This window comes from Manacus vitellinus, unplaced genomic scaffold (genome assembly GCF_001715985.3).
Source record: "Manacus vitellinus isolate BGI_N305 unplaced genomic scaffold, ASM171598v3 scaffold_6_pilon, whole genome shotgun sequence".
Taxonomy (NCBI): domain Eukaryota; kingdom Metazoa; phylum Chordata; class Aves; order Passeriformes; family Pipridae; genus Manacus; species Manacus vitellinus.
Genome location: NW_021940750.1, coordinates 135,276 through 158,788, shown reverse-complemented (window position 1 = coordinate 158,788; position 23,513 = coordinate 135,276). Strand labels below are relative to the sequence as shown.

General features: G+C 37.0%; 1 protein-coding gene across 4 annotated transcripts in view; it reads left to right on the top strand.

Moving 5' to 3' along the window:
• Positions 1–23,513, top strand: part of LRRC4C (leucine rich repeat containing 4C) — a 491,415-nt gene that overhangs the window by 378,629 nt on the left and 89,273 nt on the right. For 2 of the 4 annotated variants that reach the window (XM_008919741.4, XM_018082946.3), the window contains exon 1: positions 16,192–18,040. The gene's annotated coding sequence lies outside the window, so the exon portion shown is untranslated. Of the gene's footprint in view, positions 1–3,569; positions 3,593–10,906; positions 10,992–12,114; positions 12,234–16,191; positions 18,041–23,513 lie in introns of those variants that run through there. The other 2 variants (XM_018082947.1, XM_018082944.1) reach the window with 2 other exon arrangements.

The following is a 23,513-nucleotide window of genomic DNA, read 5'->3' as shown; positions in this document are numbered from 1 at the left end:
TTCCTGTCAGTCATAATAGATGTTACAGATTTGTGCTGTGGGTTTCAGTAGAAGTCTTACAAGGCTTATGCTAATGCTGCCTAGACTGTTTCTATTTAAATTGTGAGAATGTGACCTACTTTCATCTCTGTCACTGCATCTGCAGATTCTCCTATTCATGTCATATTAATTCATCCAAGTTTAATGATTGTCCTGCCTCATTAGCTGGACTTACAGGACACATATGGGAGACCTCAACCAGGTCAAAACTCATTTTTCTGTCATACCAAGAAAGCTGTCACCATGTTTATCATGCCCTTTGTGACCCAGTGATCTCAAGTAAATATTTCTACTAGTTATTATTAATGGTTGCTGAGATACATTTCACAAAGTTTAACAAAATCACTTTGTGATGGTTTATCTGTATTTTAATGATGTGGCTAATATTCATTCTTATGCCTGCAGATGCAACAGCAAGAATTGAATTTTAATACTGACTCATTTTTTCCTTGAGTACTGAATAGAAAAAAATATCTTTCACTTTCAATTTGTGTCTTGATGCTACATTTCATTACAGCTTTTGCCAAAGTTTGATACTTTTTGCTCCTTTGTAAATGTAGAAATTTCTTGAGTCTCTTTCACTGGTATTTGCTGTTTTTCCTACCATCCATTAGCTGATTAGTAGAATAGAAAGCATGTAAACATATTTTACTAAAGAAAACTGGAGTGGACATAAGATATTTCACATAGCTGTCCTTGAAAGCAACTGGATTTGTCAACTCAGTATTTAGATTTTCTGGAATATCTCAGCAGTTTCATAGGGAAATTGCCTCAAACTCTTCTTAAAACAATGCAGCTTCATTTCTCCTATTATTTTCATAAGCAATACTGCTTTAATTATTAATGTCAGCATGGTATGGAATATAATATTTCTTAATTATAGAAGAAGATAAAAGCGCCTCAAGTTCCTAATAGTTTTATGAGCAACTGCTTATTTGTTCTTTCTGACCCCAGACTTATCAGTTCTTATTTTGTCTACTTAGGCGTGGTTTGCAAGGGGTTAAAGAGTGTAATTATCACATGTTAGGATGGTAAATTTGGCTTTCTGACTTAGTTGTTGAAACTCTGCATGCTGAGTGGAGACTATGGTTCCATAGTATTTAGTTGACATTTATTCATGGTTATTCTTGCCACACTACAGTGCAGTTGAAATACAAATATCCTAAAACTACAGAATTAGTAAATTCTCATACAAATTTTTTTAGAACTTGAGAATCTCAGTGCTTTTCACTGAGATTATTAATTATCCTCCTAAGGAGATAATTTGTTTGTTTGGTTTTTTTGTTGTTGTGGTGTTTGGGTTTTTTGGGAGGGGTGTTTGTTTTTTGTGCATTTGTTGGTTTGTTGTTTTGTGGGTTGGTTTAGTTTGGTTTTTTGGTTGTGGTTTGTTTGTTTGTTTTTTGTAAGACAAAGTACTGTGCTTAATACAGAAGCTTCAAATGAGAAAAAATAATGGAAATCAAACAAAGAAAAGCTAGATGGAAAATCGTAATGTTAAGCATAGACAGAACCATCTGAATAACAAAATAATAGCTGTGTTATTAGAATGATTTGAGAGTTACTTAACACTGAACCTGACAAAGCATTGCAGAATATGAGGTAGAAAATAATCCAGAAGTACTTGAGGATATGGACAAAACATTTATAAACTGATTGACATTTTCAAAAGGAGTTTCTAAACATGTACATGGCAATATTGGCAAAACAATTTTTTTATGAATAAGTTATCTTTTAAGGGCAGATTGTGAATCTGTTAATAATTAGGATTTTGAGGTTGTTGAAAATCTTTACATTTTAACCTTTGAGTTTGTGTAAAGCTTTCTTTTTGAAAGACACAAAGCATGAATGCATGTATGCTTTATGATATTCCAGCTAATCCATTTAAATACAAAATCAAAAAGCAAAAGTATACTAGGGTCAAATTAAAATAAAATTTTCTCTTTTTTCTTCCTACCAAAACCGTTTTTTGAAAAAATATTTTCAGACCAAAAGCCACAGGTTTTTTTGGTCTCATATGCAATGTTATATTTTGCTCTGTATTTCTGAGGTTTTTAATGTCTTTTTTTATTGGTGTTCAAAATACAAACCTATTCTTAGTTTTGAAATGATGAATAGACTGGTTTGTGCTAGTTTTCTCATTTGAAAATATTTATAATATATTTCTACTATTTACAGCCTCTCTTCAGAGTCTCAGAATATAAAACAGCAGTGATTTTCCCCTGGATTGCAAGAATTACTTGTTTTCCTCAAACGGCAACTGTAATAAAATAAATTAATTAAACAGGTGGCTTAAAGTAATGATGGTGATTTTCAAGAGACAGAGAAACTGTTTACGCTTATTCGGGAGCAAGTTCATGAGACTTCAGTACAAGAATATCACAAAAACTCTCTGAGCTAAATATTCTGAAATTTTTACTAAGGGAAATGAATTGATTTTCCCCCTTGGTACTTAGTTCATACAGATCATTAGAACATGGCAAATCCAACATGTAGATGTGTGCAAATTCTCCAATTCTAGTGGCAAGGTGGCTGTTTCTAAATTCAAAGTCAGGTTACTTTTTTACACAGAGGAAAACAGTTTCATTTGAGTGGCAGCTGAAGTTCATAGTAATATACTGAATTAATTGTCTTGCTTCATTTAACAATGAACCGTTCTTTCCAAGACAATGAAGACACCAAGTATGGTTTAGGACAGCTGGATCTTGACCTTTTTTTGTTTGTGAGTCAAAACAGGAGAGGGAAGTGTGATCATGAAAGGTTTATCTCTGCTCCTTTTTACAGCAACTTGAGCTCATGTTATACAAATTCATGTAACTTGCATGTCTTTGAAATATCTTCATTTCCCATTAGGAAATTCTGGGGAACCTAGGAAGAAAGGAAATATTCTTCCCTGCCTTGCCGTCTTGTTACTGAGATAGCTACGACAGCTGTTATATGCCATACTTCCTGTTTTGATGTAAATTTCAGACTTTCTCATATAGTAAACTCCAACAGAATCTGACACAGACGAAAGATTTTTAGTAAAGTGCAAATTTCCTGGGCTTGATCCCACAAGTAAAATTGTGCTGCCTTTACTGCTGCAAAGAATCACACAATCACAGAATGGGTAAAGTTGGAAGGGATCACTGGAGGTCAGCTAGTCCAAATTCCCTGCTCAGAGAGCCTGCATTTGTCTTTGCTGAGTTTCAGAAGGTCCCTCTCTGCCCATCTCTCCAACCTGTCAAGGTCCTTCTAAATGGCAGCACCGCTCTCTAGGTTATCAGCCACTCCTCCCAGCTTTGTGTTGTCAGTACACTTGCTGAGGAGGCATCTGCCCCCTCATCCAAGTCATTAATGGATAAGTTAAACAAGAGTGGTCCCAGTATTGAACCTTGGGGACACCCCTAGTGACAGGCCTCAAACTAGAGCCTCTGTCACTCATCAAAACTCTCTGAGCTCTGCCATTTAACCAATTCCCAGTGCACCTTACCATCCACTCATCCAGCCTACGCTTCTTGAGCTTGCCTATGAAGATACCATGGGAGACAATGTTGAAAGCGCTGCTGAAGTACAGGTAGGAAATATTCACTGCTCTCCCCTCATCTATCCAGCCAGTTGTCTCATCACAGAAGGCTATCAGGTTGGTTAATCATGATTTCTCTTTGGTTAATGCATGCTGACTACTCCTGATCACCTTCTTATCTTCCACATTATTTTTTCCAGAACTAGGTGGGACTTTACTTAAATGTTTCAGAGGAAGTATATACATTCCAGGGATGGCAATAATTCAGCTCATAAAGTTTTACAGCTTTCATTTGTCAATTGCAGATTCTTACATCTGGTAGAAAGGCTAGTCTTTGTGGAAGATTACTAGGCATGGAACTGGGGTCTTAAAAAGGTTTGTTTCATACTAACAGAATGCCTGAATTTATTTTGATACACTGTGACTGAGACTCTGTTGCAAAGTATCTGTATGGCTCAACATTGTTAATCAAATAGTTTTGTTTTCAGCGTCTGAATTTGTGGCAAATTCAAGTGACATTTGAATGTTTTCATTTTCTCTTGTACTTTTCTAGTAACTTGAGAATTATTCAAGGATGAATTGATTTGGATGTATCAGGATTTAAGATAAGGCTGGAAAATGTAGGAAATGCAGGCATAAAATGTGTGCTTTGTAATTTCAGGTCATACAAATACAAATGTTTGGAAAAGTCTGTGTGCAATCACTTTCTCCTGTAACGTGACAGTACATAGCAACAGATTTCAGTGTCATTAGAGTGGTTATTGAAGGCAAGGAGGAAATCAGGGGCTGACTCATTTTTTGCTGATTTTACCTGGAATGGGGGACTTAGAAGTTCATTTATTTCTGTTAGGTGATTTGAACATTTTGGGATTGGAATAACAATCAAGATTGCAGTTTGAAAAAGTTTGCGGTTACCTATTCTTAAAGCTAGAAAGTTTTTTCCTCCACTCTTCCACTTTTCTTCTGTTGCTGTGAACTAAACTCAATTTTTGCTTTAACTCATGCAGGTGCCAGTTTATAATATATGCATACAAGTTAATCTTGCTTATTTTATCCTACTGGCTGTGTTCTGGAGTAGGTACAGGACTGTAGAGTTATGATTTTTTTTTTCTGTTAGGAGTCATTAGAAATCAGTCTTGCTAAGGCTTTCTGTGAAATTTTTATTATCATTAATGCATATTTTAGGATTTGATGACAACACATCCTAGCTCTTGAAATAACCCATTTAGTATAAATCGTGTGCAACCCAGTAGATATAAGTTAAAACAGTGGTCCACAATTTAACAGCTAGCCTTTCACAGCTCTGTGGTCAAGTCTTATATACATGGGAAAAAATGGCATATGTAGCCAGAACTGTATTCTGCTGCATTTTCCGTCAGTCTCACCCTTACTGAAACCTGTACAGAGTAAGTTTCTTGATGAAACAGCATTAAATAAAAGATCCTTTAGGAGATCTTTACAATACACAGTTGTTTTTATAAACAGGTAATAGGAAAGAAAACCATTTGGTCTCCTTTTATTCTAGTTTTTTAATCAGCTGGTTTTGTTTCAGATTCCTGGATGCTCTGATAGTGCTGGCAGGCAGCATAGGAGACTGAGTGAGACATCTCTATTGCTTGTCTGAACTTTGGCACAATAATGACAGTTGTCAGGAAATACTTCAATTTATATGCTGATCCCTAATAGATTTTTCATGTCTTCTGATAATTTAGTTTTCTCTTTCCTCGTATGATACCTGTTAAAGTCTATCAGTATCTCCAGGTTATTTTCTGTAGGTTAATATTTTAGAGCTATATTTACACAGAAAATTATTTTTATTCTGCTTGTAAAGAGCAGACAAAGTCAGTGTATGCATATACACATGTATGTATGCATAAAACAAGTACAGCTGACTCATTTTGTATAAGTGAACAAATAATCATAGAATTGTAGAATATTCTGAGTTGGAAGGGACCCCCAAGGATCATCAAAGTCCAACTCCTGGCCCTTCAGCTTTTCTTATAAAAGTACTATGACAAAGTCATTGTGTGTACTTGCTTGAGCAAGTGCAGTAGGAACTGGTTGGTAATCTTTAGAAATATCTGAGAATAAATCTTTAGTAGCCATTTGGCCTCCCATTTCAATACACTTGCACCATGTTTGATCACAGACTATCTTATACTTTCTCAGTTTTTTCAAGTATCATTTAAAAGCAGAATTTTTTATAACTTCAGTTATTCTGTGTCATAATCTATTCATAATCTAAAATTAAATATTGTATTTTGTATAATTTTATTTGTATTAATATTTTACTTTCTGTAATCTTAAATATCAGTATATTAGAAAAATCTTTACATAATTTTAATCAAGATTTTTTAAAAAATTGCTTCATGTTATCATTCATGAAACTTTTTTTAGCCTGACTTCTAATAGTGCAGAAACATATATAATAGCTAATAACAGCATAAATGTATGTAGACTAAATTAGGACGGTTTTGTCTGGAATGATTCAGTGTAATCTGAAATGAAAAACACAGCTGCTTCTGACGCATTCAGGTAATAGTTATACTGTAACAGTTATATTTATGTATATTTAAAAGACTGGAATTTGAGCTAAACATTTCTCTGTTGGATAATTTCATTCCTTCTAGCTTGGTTTTCAATAGTGCATATATCCAGGGTGCCAGAGTATCACAGGGAACAGCAGGATGTCATTAAAACTCACAGAACAAAACTGGATGTCTCACAGTGCCCAGTTGATAATTTTGTGCAATTGTCATAACTTCTGTAGCTAATCTTGCTGAGATACTGGAGATACAGATGTTCTCTGTTCATTCGTAATTCCTTGATCCCACCTTTTCTGTTTTTAGAGGTACCTTCTCTGTATTTTCATTCTACATTTAAAAGTCTATTTTGTTCCTCAGGAAACATTTCTAGTGCATAGACTGGCATAGCTGATGCTGTTTATCCGTCTGACATCATGTAGTAGGCTGCCAATCGATTGACATTGGTTACCATCATTGCAATGGCAAATTCAGCTCCCAGGGCAGCAAAGGCAGCATTCCTAAGCCATTTCTCTCTCCCAGTACCTCCCAGCTTTCACATTAATTATAGGGGAAGAAAACCCCAAAACTCTGGGTTGGTAAAAAATCAGATAAGGTTGTCAAGAGAGATTGTAGGCTCTTGCAGGTGTTGTAGGTGTTGTAAGTCTCCACTGGACGTGCCCTGAGATATCTGCTCTGATCAGATCTATTTTGAGCAGGAGATTAGACTGGATGCCCCCTTCCCTTCCAAAATTATGACTCCATAATTTAATTTTTCCCTTGTAAATATTAACGAAAAACCACAAAAAACCAAACCCCAACAAAACGCAAAATGAGTATCTTTAGAGAGAGCATCACATACTGCAATAGTATATCTTCTCTCTCCTTTATTTGTTTTCAACTTGCTTGTTTGTTCCATAAAAAGCATAAAGATTCTTTTTATACCAAGTTTTCTAGAAGTCATTGGATAACAATTCTGAATGTCATGAAAAATTAATCATACATGGTGCAGTGCTTATTGAAAGACATTGACTTTTTAATGAAGATATGAATTTATAAATCCTTTCTTGTTTTCAGTTTGATATTCATCCTGACCTTCCCATATCACGTTTCCCATCAACCATGTTGTCTTAAATTGCTAGCTTACTGTTGTGCTCAAATTGTTCAGTGAGTTAAGAAATGGTCACATTATGTGAACGTGTTTTGTACTGCTTAGACCATTAAATTCCCGATCAAGTTAGACAGTTTTGTTCAGGTCCTTTGATATCAGTATCTTTTGAATAATCATAAAAAATTATGATGATACTTATATGGTTGCATTTTGCCTACTAAAATTTTAAAAGAAATGGAACAAGAAACCAAATTCTCCTTCTTAATGTGAAAATTCTGTGTGGTACTACTGTGAATCATTTACCAGAATGAGGCTGGTACATTTTGTTGGTCTGTAAGATGGTTCCTATGCAATAATTTTAGACCCACTGATGAAAAGACCTGCATCAATACAACCTAATATGTGGGTGTTTTGCTAATTTAAAGGTAATAAGCTTATAGGGTCTTTTATATATATTGTAATATTACTAATAAATTCATATTCTTGATGGAGGAGCATATCATTAGCTCCTCTTAGTAGTTTCCTAGGAAATGCTCTGCAACTCAATCATAATTGCTCAAACTCTTGGTCTAACATGGAATATTAGAGTGTGATTTGTATCTTATTATCCAATGTATTCTAAAAGAAACCTATTAGCATGAGTGAAGTATAGATAAGGTTTGAAAGTGCTGATACCAGCTGCTAGAAGGTCTCATGCAGGGCTTGTTGTAATGGTACTACAGTAATGCTTTCTGACCTGCCAAGCATGTTTGAGAATTTTTTCTCTGAATTGCTGCTGAAGTTTGACCTCAAGTTTTTTATTCTTGACTTGTGGTCAGAAGTTTATTAAAAAAACAAAGAAAACCAAACCAAACAACCAACCAAAAAAAAAGGAAACCCCAAATGCCTTAAAAAGAGAGTGCTGCTGTATGTGGGGAAAGAAAACAGAGGGCAGCAGAAACATTGAAGAAGTTATCCTAATATTGCAATTGTTTTACAGATGGGGGACGGAAAATGGATTTTTCCATTATGATTTCATTTTCTGCAAATGCTCAAGGAAGCATATTCTTATTGGAAGTAGCACAAAACTTTTTGTTCATATAAGCTAATTTTCAAATATATAAAAGCTAGTTTTATTTTTTTTATAGCTATAACTTGAGATTTTCTTATTCAAGAACTTCAGACTGCCTTCTTTACCTAATTGACTCATCTTGTATGTGTGTTTAAATCTGATGCTTATATCTGATTTCCTTACTTTGCTGCCTTATTTCTCTTCGTTCTTCCTGGGTGATTTTAGATTTTTGTATTTGTGCATTCTCTGACCCTGCAGATTCTACCTCCTCTTGATTATCCTTTTTCCTCAGCAAAGCATTGTGCTAACACCCATACCTATATGACTGTTTACGCGTTTGACCTGTTCTTTGTTCAGATCACTTTCTGTAAGACCAATATATGGGGTTGAATAATATTTAGTGAGTACTTTGCATACAGAATTCTGACTTCATCTCAGGAAGCCTTTTCAAATGTCTTCATTTGTAATGGGTGAATTCTGTTGGTTGTTAGTAACCAGGTGTGCTGCCAGATCTGTTTCACAAAGAGCAGCAAACCTGTGCTTGGATTGTTACTGAGGTATTTCCCCCAAATGACCTGTGCCTCTGCAGTCCCTCTCAGTGCTGTTCAGCACTGATAATGTGCATGCTCTCCGCTGTGCATTATGACAGTCTGAGTGACACACCATGCAATGAATAATAATGTGTCATAGCTGCAAGTAGTTAGAGCTTCCCTCACTTCTAGCACCTTGCCTAATGTGCCTTTCCCACACAGTTTTGTGACAAAGGGCTGAGATATATTTATATACTTGCTCTCATTTAACCAAAGCAGAAATTCTTGTCATTCTAGAGCTTAGCATACAAGGTCTTCATCAGCATGGTTGCCCTATAAATATCCCACTTAACTATCTTACAGGATCAAATCCCAAAGGTGGGCATGGGTATAATACAGAACTTGTCCAGAGAAAACATTTCTGAAATAGGAATGTATAAAATGCAGATGTTTGAAGTTTTCTGCAGCGAGGTAGGGAAGAAGTATCTCAAATGTTTTCTCTGTCTTAGTATTAGCATGTTCTGAAAATAAATTTGTATCTCTGAATAAATTGTCTAATGCATTTTCTCTTTGCATAGAATCATCCTAGTCATGACAAGTTTTAGTTTGTTTTGAGTTTTTGAGTTTTTTTTTACTGACCAGCAGGCTTAATGACTGACTCATATCCTGCCATGTACTGCCTCCCACCTAATACCATACTGACAAGCTGCTGGTTTTCTTCTGTTCAAAAGAAATAAGAAATAGAAATTAAGTCTTTCAAAAAATGCAATAGCCACCAATATCTTGGTATGATTAAGCTGACATGAATGGTGCTGACTCCCTGTAAGATATACTCCCTAACCCTGCAAGGTCACATATGGACCTTAAACACTTCTGTTATATTAGCAAGCAAACAAATAGTGTTCTCATTGGAAAGGCTTTTAGAGATTAAAACATATGGCAGTTAGCTGATTAATACACTTAGACAGAATCTGTAAATCACAGAAAGTTCCAAATCCACATGTTTAAGCACCTGAATACCTTTTGAAATCTATCCTAGAGTCTATGCTTGTAGAAGTAAGTCAGGTTTTGTGACATTTTGGTGTTGTTCAGAAAAGTTTAAATTGAAAAATTTCAGCAAGTTCAAATTCTTATGTGAACAAGGAGAATTTCTTTTCTTAAACACAGTATTTTAATGGGAAAAATGCCAATGCCACTCTGCCTACAAACAAGCAGAAAATCCTAGACTATCAAGTTCAACGACCAAACTGCATCTGTCTCTCTAAAAGTATATGGTTCCCGATATCTAAAAGCTAGTTTATTGTAGGATAAATATATAAATTTTCTCAATTCTTTTAGTCACAGATTTTTGAAAATGTTTTTTTTTTTAAATATCTGTTCTTAATATGTTTTTGACCATAGAAAACCCATGCCAATTACATCTAAACACTGCCATTTGTCATGAGAAACCTGCATGCACACAGATATATGTATCTGTATAAAAATTCTAGTAAAGTGTACTATATGTACTTAAGGACCACAGATGGTTAACTCCTGCTTCCAGACATATGCCTTCATATATGGAGTTATTAAATGTGTTTTCCAAAAGTGATGATTCATTTTCAGTTGGTTCATCTTTGGAAAATGCATTTTAAATAGAGCTGGATTTAACAAATATTGCTATGCCTGCTTCTGAAAATAAGGCCCACTTGTAATATTTTAAATGAAAGTCCATATCCCCTGACCTCCTGATTTTTATAAAATATGTGTGAATAAGCTATGGAAAAATTTTTGGAAAATTTGTAAACTTCAGCCTCCTATTCTAATTTTCTTAATATTAACCCTTCTTATTGTTCAAAGACTGTAAGTACTGTAATCTTTGGTGCTAAAACTACTTCTATCTCTTAAATTATAGATTTATTTACATTTTCACCTAACACACAAAGGAGTGTAAAGCAAATACTGTTTCAAGGAAATGCAGGCTCAATGTAAGTGAGTAGAAAAGTGCAAAGGAAGAGAAATAGAATGTCTGAAAAACCAAAAAAACATTTGGTACAAGTGTGGATAAAATCCAGACTTCTGTGCATTACCTCTTGTGTTTTTTTCCCTGATCCCAAACTATCCTATAATCATGATGTGCAGCTTCTTAAAACCATGTTTCATCCCTTACAGGTTTTCTATCCTGTTCATCACCAGAAATAATCCCTTAACAAGAAACTCTTCCGTAGATTGTGAAGATCAGATCTGATTCAGAAAGGTGAGTTTTGATTTAAAACTGTACCATACCACCTGGGAATGAAGTTTGGAGAGATGGTAGGAAAACTGAGCCTAAAGTATCATTGATTAAAAAACAGAAATACACTTCAAATAATCATTATTTATGCCGTCATTTTTACCACTTGTGACTGACAGGATTTCCTAACTCCTTATCAGGATTTCTAACATATGGTCAATAAAGAATGAGAGAAGTTCTCAATCACAATTTCCTTCTAGAACTTTTCAAAGTTCTAATGGAGACAAAGAGGTTTCTTTGCATTAAACCTGTTTCCTCTTATTGTCTCCAAAATACAGAGTTACCGTTTCTACTTGCAACCTTTCCAGGGCTTATGTGAAAATCCAGTGCAAATGGGTCTTGGCTATTCTTCCACTTACACCACTTTATGAAGTGAAAGTTATGGAATAATATTGTATTCTTTTTAGAAATGACGCCACAGTGGACTAGACAGACTGTTGGTCTGTTCTGCAGTGGCAGTAGCCAAATAAATTCCAAAAGAATTTCAAGAGGCTCATTATTGTCTTGTAATTTTTCATCCATCTCTTTAAGATTATACTGAAAGATGGTTTGATATTTCATATTTCATATGCTCTTTAAATGATGTACAGTTTTAAGGGCATGTGGAGATAGAAGGAAGAGCTGAGCACTTGGTGAGAAAATCTAGACAACCCAAGGCTGAAGAATCATTTTTTAACTAACCTATACCATATTTCAGAACATTTGTGAATATAAATATGGTACTTCCTGCCTTCATTCATTACTACGTCCTAAGTTGTTTCCTGACTTTTTATCTGTCTAGTTTAAGTCAACATCTGTTAAAGTACACTTGTATTACAACACATTCAGGGATCTTAAATTATTTAATATCGGATATTTGCTGCTAAGGTACAGAAAAGAATGATAATTATTTAGAAGGGTGGGGTTTTACCCTATTTGTTTCCTTGTATTTTTCCTATTTGCCTTGCCTAGTGTAGTGCACATCATACTGTGGTTATAGTGCTATATCATGCACTGATACTACTGTAAAACTTTACTCGCCCCAGTCCAAATAACAGCAAGTCCATCCTGTTTAACACACTCAATAAGTATTATTTCTATTTTACAGGCAGTGTGGCAGGTATGCAGAGAATCATATAATCTGTCTTGATGATACAATTCCACTGAGTCCTGGCTATAACACTCTCGATGTCCACATCACTGGTTGCAGTCTTACAAGCACGGAAGGTAAGAAAGTAGGTTCTTACATGTATTATATGCATTATAGTATTTCAATTCGTTTGAATTTAGATAAACCTGAAAAAAAAGTTTATGTTGTTTTCTGTTAGGCAAGGATAAGCCATTAGTGATTTAAGAAAAAAAAAATAGAAAAGAGAAAGGAGTTAAAAAAAAAAATCACTGTGAAAGTTCATGGGGTTTTTTTCACATTGACCAATAAGTGCTAAGTGGAAATTTGTATGATGTGTAAAATTGGTGCCTCAATGTTGGCCATAGAAGATGCTGAAGATATTTAGTTGAAGTAATTTATTTTATAAGTACCTGAAAACAGATCTTGAAAATTATGGTTATCTCCTTGAGTAATATTATTTTTGCCAAGAAATTTTCTTTTTTTATTTTTTTCCGTTTTGACAATTTGGTCTTTGTATGCAACATTTCTTTTCTGCCCCAAAGGGGCAAATCTTGCAATTTGCTTTTCACTTTGCCTAAGCAAAGTCGTCTGGTTTCACTCTTTTCCTTAAAATTGGGCTATGCTTATTCAATTACAATGTTTTTCTACTTTTTTATGTACAGGTCAGAATCTCCTTTCGTTAAGTTTTAGCCATGTTTCTCTTCCATCAAATGTCTGAAAATTTTGAATATCTAGTCTTTTCCACTAGTGGCTTCCAGTGCTAATCACACAGAACTACAGAATTTGCCCTATCTGTCAGGAAGGAAAAGGTCCTTTATAATGGTCTATTGTCCATGTTTATTATGTGAAGATTTGCCAGTACATACATTTCAGTTTTGTTATCCTCTCATACTCAGGATTGGGCAATCTTGTTACACTACACCAAAAACAAAGTTCCTTTGCCAGTCTGTGTTCTCTTCACAATTCACTGTTTTGACTCATGGTGATCTTGGTCCATAAGAGGAACCAGAACTCAGTGGCCTCCGCTGTGTGCTTGGGATTTTGTACCACAGCAGCAGTGGCTATTCTGCATGCTGTATGGTAGCACTGCCAGGGCAGCTTACCCAGACCAGGTAACAGCTGCTCTTAACAGTTGCTGTCCACCTGAGTGTGTTCAGAGGTGGGCAATGAGCATGAAGAATAGTAATTCCCTAGTTTAGGAACTGAACAGAATGCCCTAGGGTATTTCTTCTGTTTCACCTTGTCAGGGCTTGTAAAACATTGCATCGTGTCTATGATCCAATGTTTTCCATGGCACTTTTGAGTATCAGCTCACCATGTTGGATGACTTTTGTGAACTGATATGTAGGGAATTGATATTGTTGGCTGGAAAATCTGCAAAATAAGAGATTTAAGACAATATACAAACAGTATTGTTTGGAGGCAACAACATATAATGTACTGCAGGAAAAACATAACACAAGTCTCTCCAGAGTTAAGGACAGTCTTTTAACGTTTGATTAATGAATGAGTTATTGTGATAATACCAGAATATTTGTTTTAAGTAGGTTTCACACATAGGTAGCGTGCATGCTTGTAAAACAGATAATGCAATTTATTTTTTTTTCTTTAGTATAAGGACATTTACTTTTTCATGTAGCATGACATGTCATCTTATAAATATCACAAATTAGGTGACTTTAAATTTATTTTCTAAGGAGCTAATCATGTTATCTCCTGTGTTTACTAGGTGATAAAGCCTAATTCATGTATTAAAAATAACAAACTTTAAGATAGAAGATCATATCATAGCTTAGAGCATATTTTTCAGTCTTGATGCTGGATTTGTATTTAGTCAGATCTATGCTAGCAAATATATTATTGTCTATTTAAGTACTGTTATCTGTTAAAAATCTGTATTTTGATGTTGTTTGAATAATATCAAAATTAGAAAATGTACACATTTCTACTGAAAGTAAAATATTAGCTTGTATCAACAGGGATACTGTAGCTATTGCAGATGCTTTTATTAGATGCCCAAAAGTTGTGTCTTCTCTACCTGATGCCCATATATTTGTTTAATTTGGTTATAGAAACCTTCATTTTCACTCACAGGCTCTTTAATATTAGCAGGAAATTTTTTAAACAAACAGTAGAGAAAACATATTAGGCAGTGATGTTTTTATTCTTCTGGGAAAAGGAAGAAGTTTGTGGTTTTTTGGATTTTGAGTAGTAAGAAGAAAAAGACTCTCATAAGGCGTTTGTAGGCCCAAAATACACCAGCAGCATCAATGAATAAGACAGGAATAAAATAAACTCACCAACTGAGAAAAAGATTGTTACTTGTCAGCAACTTCCTCTCCTATCACACTCGCAGCCTTCTCCAAAAATTCCCAAAGACTTTTTTAGCATTCCTGAAAGACTGTTAGTTTTGGGTTATTAATTATTACTACACACTCAGCCTTTCACCCATTGTAGGTAATTTATGTTTGCCATTGATTTCAGTGATAGTAAGATTAGATGCTAAATAATATAACAGTGATTTAGGGCCTGGTTCCACTTGCTTAACTTATATCTGGTAGAACTTTTCTCGCCAGCAAGCTTGTTGAGTCAGTAGAATAAATCTGAAAGTCAGTGTTAATGATTCAGTAAGTGTTACTTGACTGAACTCAGCTAGCTTATGGATTTTGTAATTCTGGAAAAAACTTCTAATATGACATATAATTTAAAAATTTGTTTTATTTTCAAGATGCCAGTTTCACACTGAAGCTGAAGCCTAAGTAAGCACACCAAACATAATTTGACTATTTGAGAGAGGACCGAACAAAGAGATAGTTATATTATTATATGCATGGAATAACTCAGAGTTATTGCTTAATATTTAAAGTTTGCTATAATTACCATGAAAGCACCTGTCATTCTCTTTTTGGGGCTTGTGCGGAGGAGTTAGATCTATAAATAATTTATTTCTGATTTTGAGAGAGACAAATGCCAGCACATACATCATCTATACTCTGTTTCCATGAAGTGGATAGCATATCTGACCTTATACATGCAAAGTTTTCTGTAAAATTTTTATTGAATTTTGATCCCTGAAAAAAACCAAGACACAAGCCCAATTCTGAGCATTTTAGGTAACATAAATAAGTACATCTAACATAAGTAGATAAGTACATAGTGAACATGACAGCACTTCAGTAGTCCAAATTACAGAACCAGTTTAGAAAACTCTAAAGTGCTGGTCAGACGTCATTCTAATCTAACTGTGTCAGATTTGATAGATGAGCCTAGACATTGTACTCTTGTGTTGCTGTCACTTAACAGCTCACTGGAGCCATGACTTAAACTCACTGAAATCTTGAAGCACTTCAAAGGCCTTTTGCCCTGGAACAACTGCTAAAATGGAGTTTTAGGTAATTAATATGTGTATACAAGTTTTGAACACATACTTATTTCTGTAATTAGAAAATAGATTGTCTTTCCATGAAAATTATTTACATTGCTATATTTTTTGCAGAGGTAATTTTATACCTTGTTTCATATTATTGTCACGCCTCTGCAGTTGTGGCTGGAGTTGATACCTGTGAATACTGCTTGCTCTGTACTTCTTTTGCAAAGACTTTATACCTCATTTCATTTTGCTGTCATTTCCTCTGCCTCAGAGGCTAGGCTGGTACCTGTGAATGCTGGCTGAACTGTCAGAATCAGGCAGGCTTTTAAGAAAATGAGTTTTGACATTCCTTTCTTTAAGATGATCCCTTGTTTTTCAATTACTGTTTTCTGACTTGGAGATTTCTTAAGGTAACCCTAAGTTTGTTCCCAAACTGTCAAGCAGGTGGCAGCAATGCCACACCAGAGCAGCTCCCAGCCCTTTTCCCTGACATCAAGTGTTAATGCAATTGACCAATCAGTGCTAAGATGATGGGAGGTAATTGGGTAATTGTATTTTACTGATCCCAAGCAGAGAAAAGAAGGGGGGGAGGGAGGGGGGCAGGGGGCGAAGAAGAGGTGGGGGAAAACAAACAAAAAAAAAGAAAACAAAAAGAAAAAAAAAAAAAAGAAAGAGAGAGAGAGAAAGAGGGGAGAACAGAAGGGGAGAAGGAGGAGTGTAGCCAGAGAGACTGGCCCTGGGACATTTGCAAATCCTAGGGTGCCACTGAAAGGAGGGGAGTAACTGAAAGCCAGAGCGACTGAAAAGCGGAGCTCCTCGCAGCAACAACAGCAGCTGTCAGGAGCTGGATATATACATACATGCGTACGTACGTGCACACACGGGGAGAATTCAAGCCGAAGCTAATAGGAGGGAGGAAGCGGTTCGACTGTGCGAAGGGCTATGCATATCAGGGATGAAACGAAAAGCTGAAAGAAGCGGCTGCGCTCCTGGGACTGTGTCATCTTGGAAGGGAGGGAGGCAGGAAGGAAGGAAGAAAAGGGGGAAGATAACTGGCGTGTGGAAGAAGATGGGAGACTAACTCACTGCTGTGCAGAAGGGAAATCCAACTTATACATCTGAAATACACCAGGCTGAGCTTGGAAATGAGACCAGATCTGCATTGAAACAGAGAAAAGGAGGAAAAGGGAGGTTGAGATGGGAGAGCTTTTATCCTTCCTGTCTCTCCTTCCATCTCTCTCCTCAAAGAAGAAATAGAAGTTTATCCGTCTCAGTGCTGCTGGATCTGTATAGCTGCTGGACAAAAGATGGAGAGGAAGCTGAAATGAAAAGCAAAGGGTGCTTCTGAAATTTACAGCTAAGAGGACGAATCACGTCTTCCCGAGCGTCTTTGTGCCCCATCGGGGGAGTTTTAACATCAGAAGGATTTTGAGAAGGGGGGGGGGGGGGGGCAAAGGCGAGAGTGGGCGCTAAAAACACCCGTCCCAAGTGTTTAAAAAATAACGAGATGATGGATTTCTTCTTGACAGCTGGTGGGAACCTTGAATTTTTCTCTACTCCCTCTCTCCTTCATATAATTTAATGTGAAATTATGAAAATGCAGAGGAGTTGGAGGATAGGCAAAAGGATATATCGTGGAGTTTGAAACAAGGAGAGGGTGCTGATGCTGTGGATTGCTGGCTTCTTGCCGAAATCAAAAATCCAATTGCGCACTGGGTTGTGATTGGAAATCTAATCAGATCTTTGGAGAGGGGGGAGAGAGACTAAAAGTTTATTGTTTTGGCAGAGAGAAATAAAAATTTAAATACAAAAGGAGATTTTTTTTTTCTAAAGGAGTGTGGGGGAATAGAGAAAAAGAAGAATGGGAATCCCCATTCTAATGTGGAGACACATGGATTGGATAATTAATAGTGCAGCAAAGAAGGGGGAAAAAGAAAATTGCCTGGCAAGACCTGGATCTTAAGTGTCACAACAAAATTACATTAAAAGAATACAGATGGAGGATTGCTTAAAAAGAAATACAGCCCATTCTGCTCTCCAGAGAAAAAAAACAAAAAACAAATAAAGAGCAATGGGGAGCAGTGGAGCCAGAGAGGCAGAAAACCTTAGGAAAAGGAAACTAAGCAAAGGATCCACAGTGGAATGAAAAGTTTCAGAAAGGAGAAGGACCATTCCTCCTCTGCAAGGATTTTTTTTTTTTCCTGTTATTTGAAACCACTATTCTCCAGTAAAGGCAAACATCAACATTACCACTACGGCAATTTTAAGCAGAAAAGTTGAAAGCCACAGAAATAAAGGACAGAGAAGAAGAAAGTAAAATTGCCAGTGGGGGAGAGTTCAGCAGTGTTGGGTTGGATTGGCACCTGTGTGGACTGAAATTTCTGGGAAATTGCAATTGGATATCCTTTATTTTTATTTTCTTTCTTGTTTTTAGTTTTAGTTTCATTGCTGAAATGAAATAGTTTTCTAACCCCTCCCCCACCCGGGTTTTTCATAATCACTCGGATTTCCAGCTGGATAGTCTTTGAGGATACAGTGAGTACACTTTCCTTTTTATTATTTTTTGGAAAAGGAAATATGCTCCATTGCCTCTCTTCTTTCATCCTTATTCCTCTTTTCTCGGTCTTTTCTCCCACCTGAATAAAGAACCTGACTGTATTTTGATAATGGCTGGAGGGGGGTGGTTTGGAAGAGAGAAGGGAAGGAACGAGGATAGAACTGAATTCTCACAGTAGCTCAGATTCCTGTTAGTAAAATTCAAGCCCTTGTAGGGTGTTGCAGGCACCTGCCAGTGTGTCCTTATAGCATGTGTAAGTGTTCACTAGCAAAGAAATCTTTTGAGAAAGCCCTTGCAGTGAATGGGGGGTGCTGCCTGATTGCCAAGTCTCTACAAGCGGATGCAAGTTGCATAGAATTGGATGCACAGAGGGGGTTTATTTATTTAGTGATTGTTTGAAATAGTTGAAGGTTCTAATTAAAATGCTGGTACCCAGTCTAACATTGCAGATCAATATGGTGTATTAACAGGAAAATTTTATAATCAAGCAGGGTGGTGAAGGATGGCTTTTGTCAGGATTGTGGGGGGGTGTAAGGCAGGGGCTTTTAATGGATTTTGAGGAGACAGCTCTGAGAGAAATGGCACATTTTACTCTCCATTGCTAAGAAAGGACAGTAACAGGCAGAGAGAGGACATTCTTCTATTAAAGGGGAGTTTTGGAAACTGCTGTTTTAGCCACTTGTCCCTCCAGATCTCTTAGGAAATTCTTTGTGATTTTTTGGTGAATCCTTCGGGTCCCCTAGGACTCTCATGGCAGTTGAAGGAGACTGATTGTAAAGCAGTGAGAGGACATTGAGGTGTTAGAAGATTTTTTGTTACTGGGCTGATAATGAAAATAGTTAAAAAGTGGCTGGTAGATGGTGGGGTTCACAGATTAGCAATGATGTGTAGCAGACCAGTAAATATCTCCCTTCCTGGAGAAATGTAGTGTGGGGGTGTGGAATAAAGAGAGGATAACATGGTGTTTAAAATAGAGATCCATGTTTTCCTGTGGGGAAGTGATACTTCCGTCCCCTCTCCTGGCATGACTGCGTAGTCTGTGGGTAGGGACTTTTCTTTCCCTTTCTTCCCCTTCTATCCTCCCTCACCTCTGTCCTCTTCAACCTTGGCCTTCACAAGTAAAGGCTCCAGCTGAAAGTATTAGGCCAAAACTGGTGGAGAATGAAAGGGAGAAAGCTAATTAAATGAGCCATTGAACAGAAATAGATTTATTTTTTTTTTGGCAGGCAGGGTGCAGAACTACCTTTGCCACTCATTTTGCTTTTCTCTAGCTACAATATTCTGGAGAAGGGGAGAGAAAGCAGGAGTGAAAGAAGTGATGGTAGAGCCAGATTTTAGCGCTTTTTTTTTTTTTCTGGCAGCATTTCTCGCTTCACAAGCTTCCTGCAAACCAGAGCTCTAACTTCCCTGGATAAATGCACAAATTAATATTAGCCTCCTCCTTTCCCCCCCAGCCTTTCTCTATTCACTTACATCACTACTGTTACTTCATGTAAATGTCCTGAATCTTTTGGCATAGTGGAAATGAGAACTTCTGCCTCTCAAAGGTGTGCCATGTGCTTCTGTTTGGAGGTCATGCCTCTTAAATGTTGGCTACTTGAAAAAGATTAAGATTTAGGGTTCAATTCTGCTCATAAGGAAATCTCTTGGAGTTTTTGTTTGGACATATGAACAAATCAGACCCTTTGTACTGTAGTGTTCAGAAAAAGAAGGAAACAGGCACAGCAAAAATTTTTCCTTCCAGCTCCAATTACTCTCATCTTTCTCAGTATAGCTAAATCCCTTTAGTATGAAGTGGTTTAGCCTCATTTATTTCTCTGGGCACATGTTTCCTGGTGGGACACTAAATGGGTAATAAGTTTTTTAGCATCTGAAAATGAATGCAAGACTCTCTTGTCCATTCCTTCATGTATCATTATAAGTCTGTGCCCTATTGTGGGCTATACTTACATCAGCAGTTGCAGTAATAGAACAGCTAAATTTATGTTAAGCTGCTGCTCAGTAATTACTGAAGGAAAAAGAAGCTGGCTAAGGAAAAGGCATTTCCAAGCTTTTCCCTGGATTGCTGTCAAGTGAACACATAAACAGAAAATTTGATAGCGCAACTCCAGTTTTTGACAATAGAAAGCTGACATAGGTACCCCATTCATTTTGTTGAGTAACTACGTAGAATTATTTTCTTGATATGATAAGAAAGCACTGGGAAAATTTAGTCACCAGTTTGGGCTGAAATAGGCAAACCTTGTCAGCATTAAAAAGCTAGGGATGCATGTCTGCTTCCAAAGAGGCAACAGCTTCACACTTCAGTGAATCATTCACTTAATACACTAGCCAAAAGATACATGGAACAACCCAGATTTTAACTCATTCGATGTCAAGTGGGAATGAGTATAACATTTCTCAGGATTTTTGCTGGGGCTTATCCAGAGCCCAAAGGGCTGATCATAAAATATACAGCCAAAAACATAAATCCAAGTATCCACCTAAATGAGGAGCAGTAAATCTCAAGCAGAGGCAAGAGCTGGCTGTCTCTGCTACTTCCCTCACACGTGTTTGAGCACAGATGTATCAGTCAGTAGTACATGCTGGTCCTGTGGGCTGTCTCCTCTGCAAACCATGGACCTTTTTGGTAGTGACCACAGGCAGCTGGGATTTTGACACTGTACCAGGAAAAATTATGTGTGTATTTAGGCTCTAAATTCTTGTACAGAAAGAAAGATAAAGCTATATTGGAGGGTCCTGCTCTGTTTGTTCTAATTGTTCTCCAGGTCAAAGATCACATATGTAAACTTCAGGTATTCTTGGCAAACTGTAAGCTAGTGCAAGGGGGTGGCTACTCTGTGTCTTTTCTCATATCAGGTGTGATTTGCTCTGATCTGGAATTGAAGCAGGTTCAGTTTGCTGGAGTGGCAAATTTTGTGTCACAATATCTCCTAGCCTGATACCATTGACAAGTGAAAAATGGACTTTAAGATTAGGTGAGACCCAAGAAAAAAGGCTGTAGATGTGAGCCAATACAAGCAAGTATGGGACTGGTGAAAACCAAAGGGATTCCAGAGGTGTTGCTATGGCTTCCTATATATAGGCTTTAAAATTATTTGCCTGTGACCTAAAAAGCTGTCTCCCATTTGGCATGAAGATTGTTGCTGTTGCAGTATGTGGCAGGAAGGTTTTGAATGGGGCTTGGGACAGGATTTTAGCACATTTTGAGAGAGCTTGGTGCTGGTGGACACTCACAAGCCAGGCTATCCAAGTTGCAATATATTCACTGAAGGACTGCACTTTGCACAGCAGCAGTGTGCAAGAGCTTCCATCTTGGTCTTGCCAGAGTGGCTTCATGTTGGTTTGGAGCTATGTCTTTGTCTGTGACGGCTAGTGAGGGAACGAGGAGAGAAGGAAGGGTGCTGGAGTTAGTGTTGTTTTCATTCTGGGATGAGAATTACTCCAAAGACATGCAATTAGCACCCACTAAGTAACTTCTATAGTGGACAAGCTGACTGGGCTTCAAGATACTATTATCAGGGGGCTTTTATCCCCGTTCCAGCTGCTCTATGGAAAACAAGCCTCCTTCAGCCCACCCAGCCGGAGCCATGCTTGTCTGGAAGGCAGCCATGCAGCATGCTTGAGTCTAGCAGATTGGACAAGGAGCTGCCATTGGAAAGGGTCCTGCCTCTATTTCTTGTAATGGCAGAAGACTTGGGGATTAGCTTGTGACATGTTAGAGTGGTTTATTTAATGATGCAATTCAGAGGAAAAAAAAAAAAGGTACCTGTACTATCACAGTCATTTTTTTTCTCCTAAGAGGTAGAAATGGGGAAACAAGAGGGGAGATGAGTATGCTAGTGGTGTGTTTTAATTGCATATTCATAAGCTGCAATACATAGAAGTGAATTAATGCGTAGTTCCTGGTAGGGGGCCTGGATACTTTGCTATCTGTTAGCGGAAAAGGCAAAAATCAGACGCTTGTGCATGCACACAATAAAAGAGAAACAGGATTTACATTTGGTATCCAAGGAAGCAAGAGCAAAATCCTGCAGAGCTTTCTGTTCATTGTTTAAATGTTACCATAGCAATATCTCAGGGCACAAGTTACATGTTTTCCACTTCTGCAGTTGAGCTTTCCTTTTCTCTCTCTCTCTTTCTCTGTACCTCTCTCTCTCTCTCTGTGTCTCTCTGTTTCTCTGGATATTCTAAACAACTAGGAGTATCTCCACAGAACTTTGCACAGCAATAGAGAATGGTGGTTGAAGGCTGTATTATCTGATGGTATATGTCTGTCTGTCTGTTCTTCACTAACATTTGCTAATATGTTCAAAATCCAATTGGGGTGAAATTGTTGGATAGAAGTGGAGTGTGAGACTTGTTAAGAGATCGAGCATATTACAGTATTTTGTGTAGTGGTGATATGTTAATTGGATAGCTGCAGGCAAGCAAAGTGTAGCAGTTGCTGACAATTAGAAACAACAATGAACTTCCCAGGACAAAATCTGTTCCTCGGGCAGATTAAAATGCATTTCAGGTATATACCAGAGCTTATGTAAATTTAAATACTAACACCTCTGTAATAAGTCTTGAAATTCTGTTTTCACAGTGCTGAGGCAAGATTTACCCTTGCTGCTTGTGAAAGGGAGAGAGGCAGCATCAGACCACTGAATAAAATCTATCATAGTGTTTGCTGCAGAGCTTGTACTTGTTATGTCAGGACTGTGGGGGAGCAATATAACCAGGAACAGGGAGAATTAAAAAGGAAACCAACTAACCCCCCAAAAAAGCAAAAAACTCCAGCAACAATTATTGCAGTAGCTAAAGCTTACTCAGAAATATTACAGCAAGAGAAGTTAAATAAATTACATTTTGTCTGCAAACCAGAAGCAAATCACAGCATCTAGTAATGCTTTTTGTATTTGAGGAATCAGTTATTTGACAGCTATGGGATTCATACATTTCTGTGCATTAAAATAATACTCGGAAATATGGATGTGATTTCCTTTCATTTTTGTATGGACACTATAGTATGAACTGACTTCTAGAAAGCCTGGGAGTTGGCGATTTTTCTTCACTATTCATATAAGAATGATTACTCTAAGGGTCAGACCTGATCCTGAAAACCAGTGGTAGTAATTTGTAAAAAGTGTTAGCGTTGTTCAGATCTGCAGCATATTTTAATTTTGCTTACAAACCTTTCTTCACTTTCATGTCCATAATCTCTTCATTCACATGCCATGTTTCATGGGAAATAAAGCCAAGCACATAAAGAGCCTTTTTAACCAATGTGAGGGGTGCACCATGAGTCATAACAGTGTACTTTATTCATGATCTTAAGCAAAACACTGTCTTAAGACCTTAACCAGGCACTAACTCTGTTCATGTGCTTTGAACTTACCTCAGAATCTTTGAGATGGCAAAAAAGGCAATTGGATCTTTAGTAATTATTTCAGGAGGACTGATGAT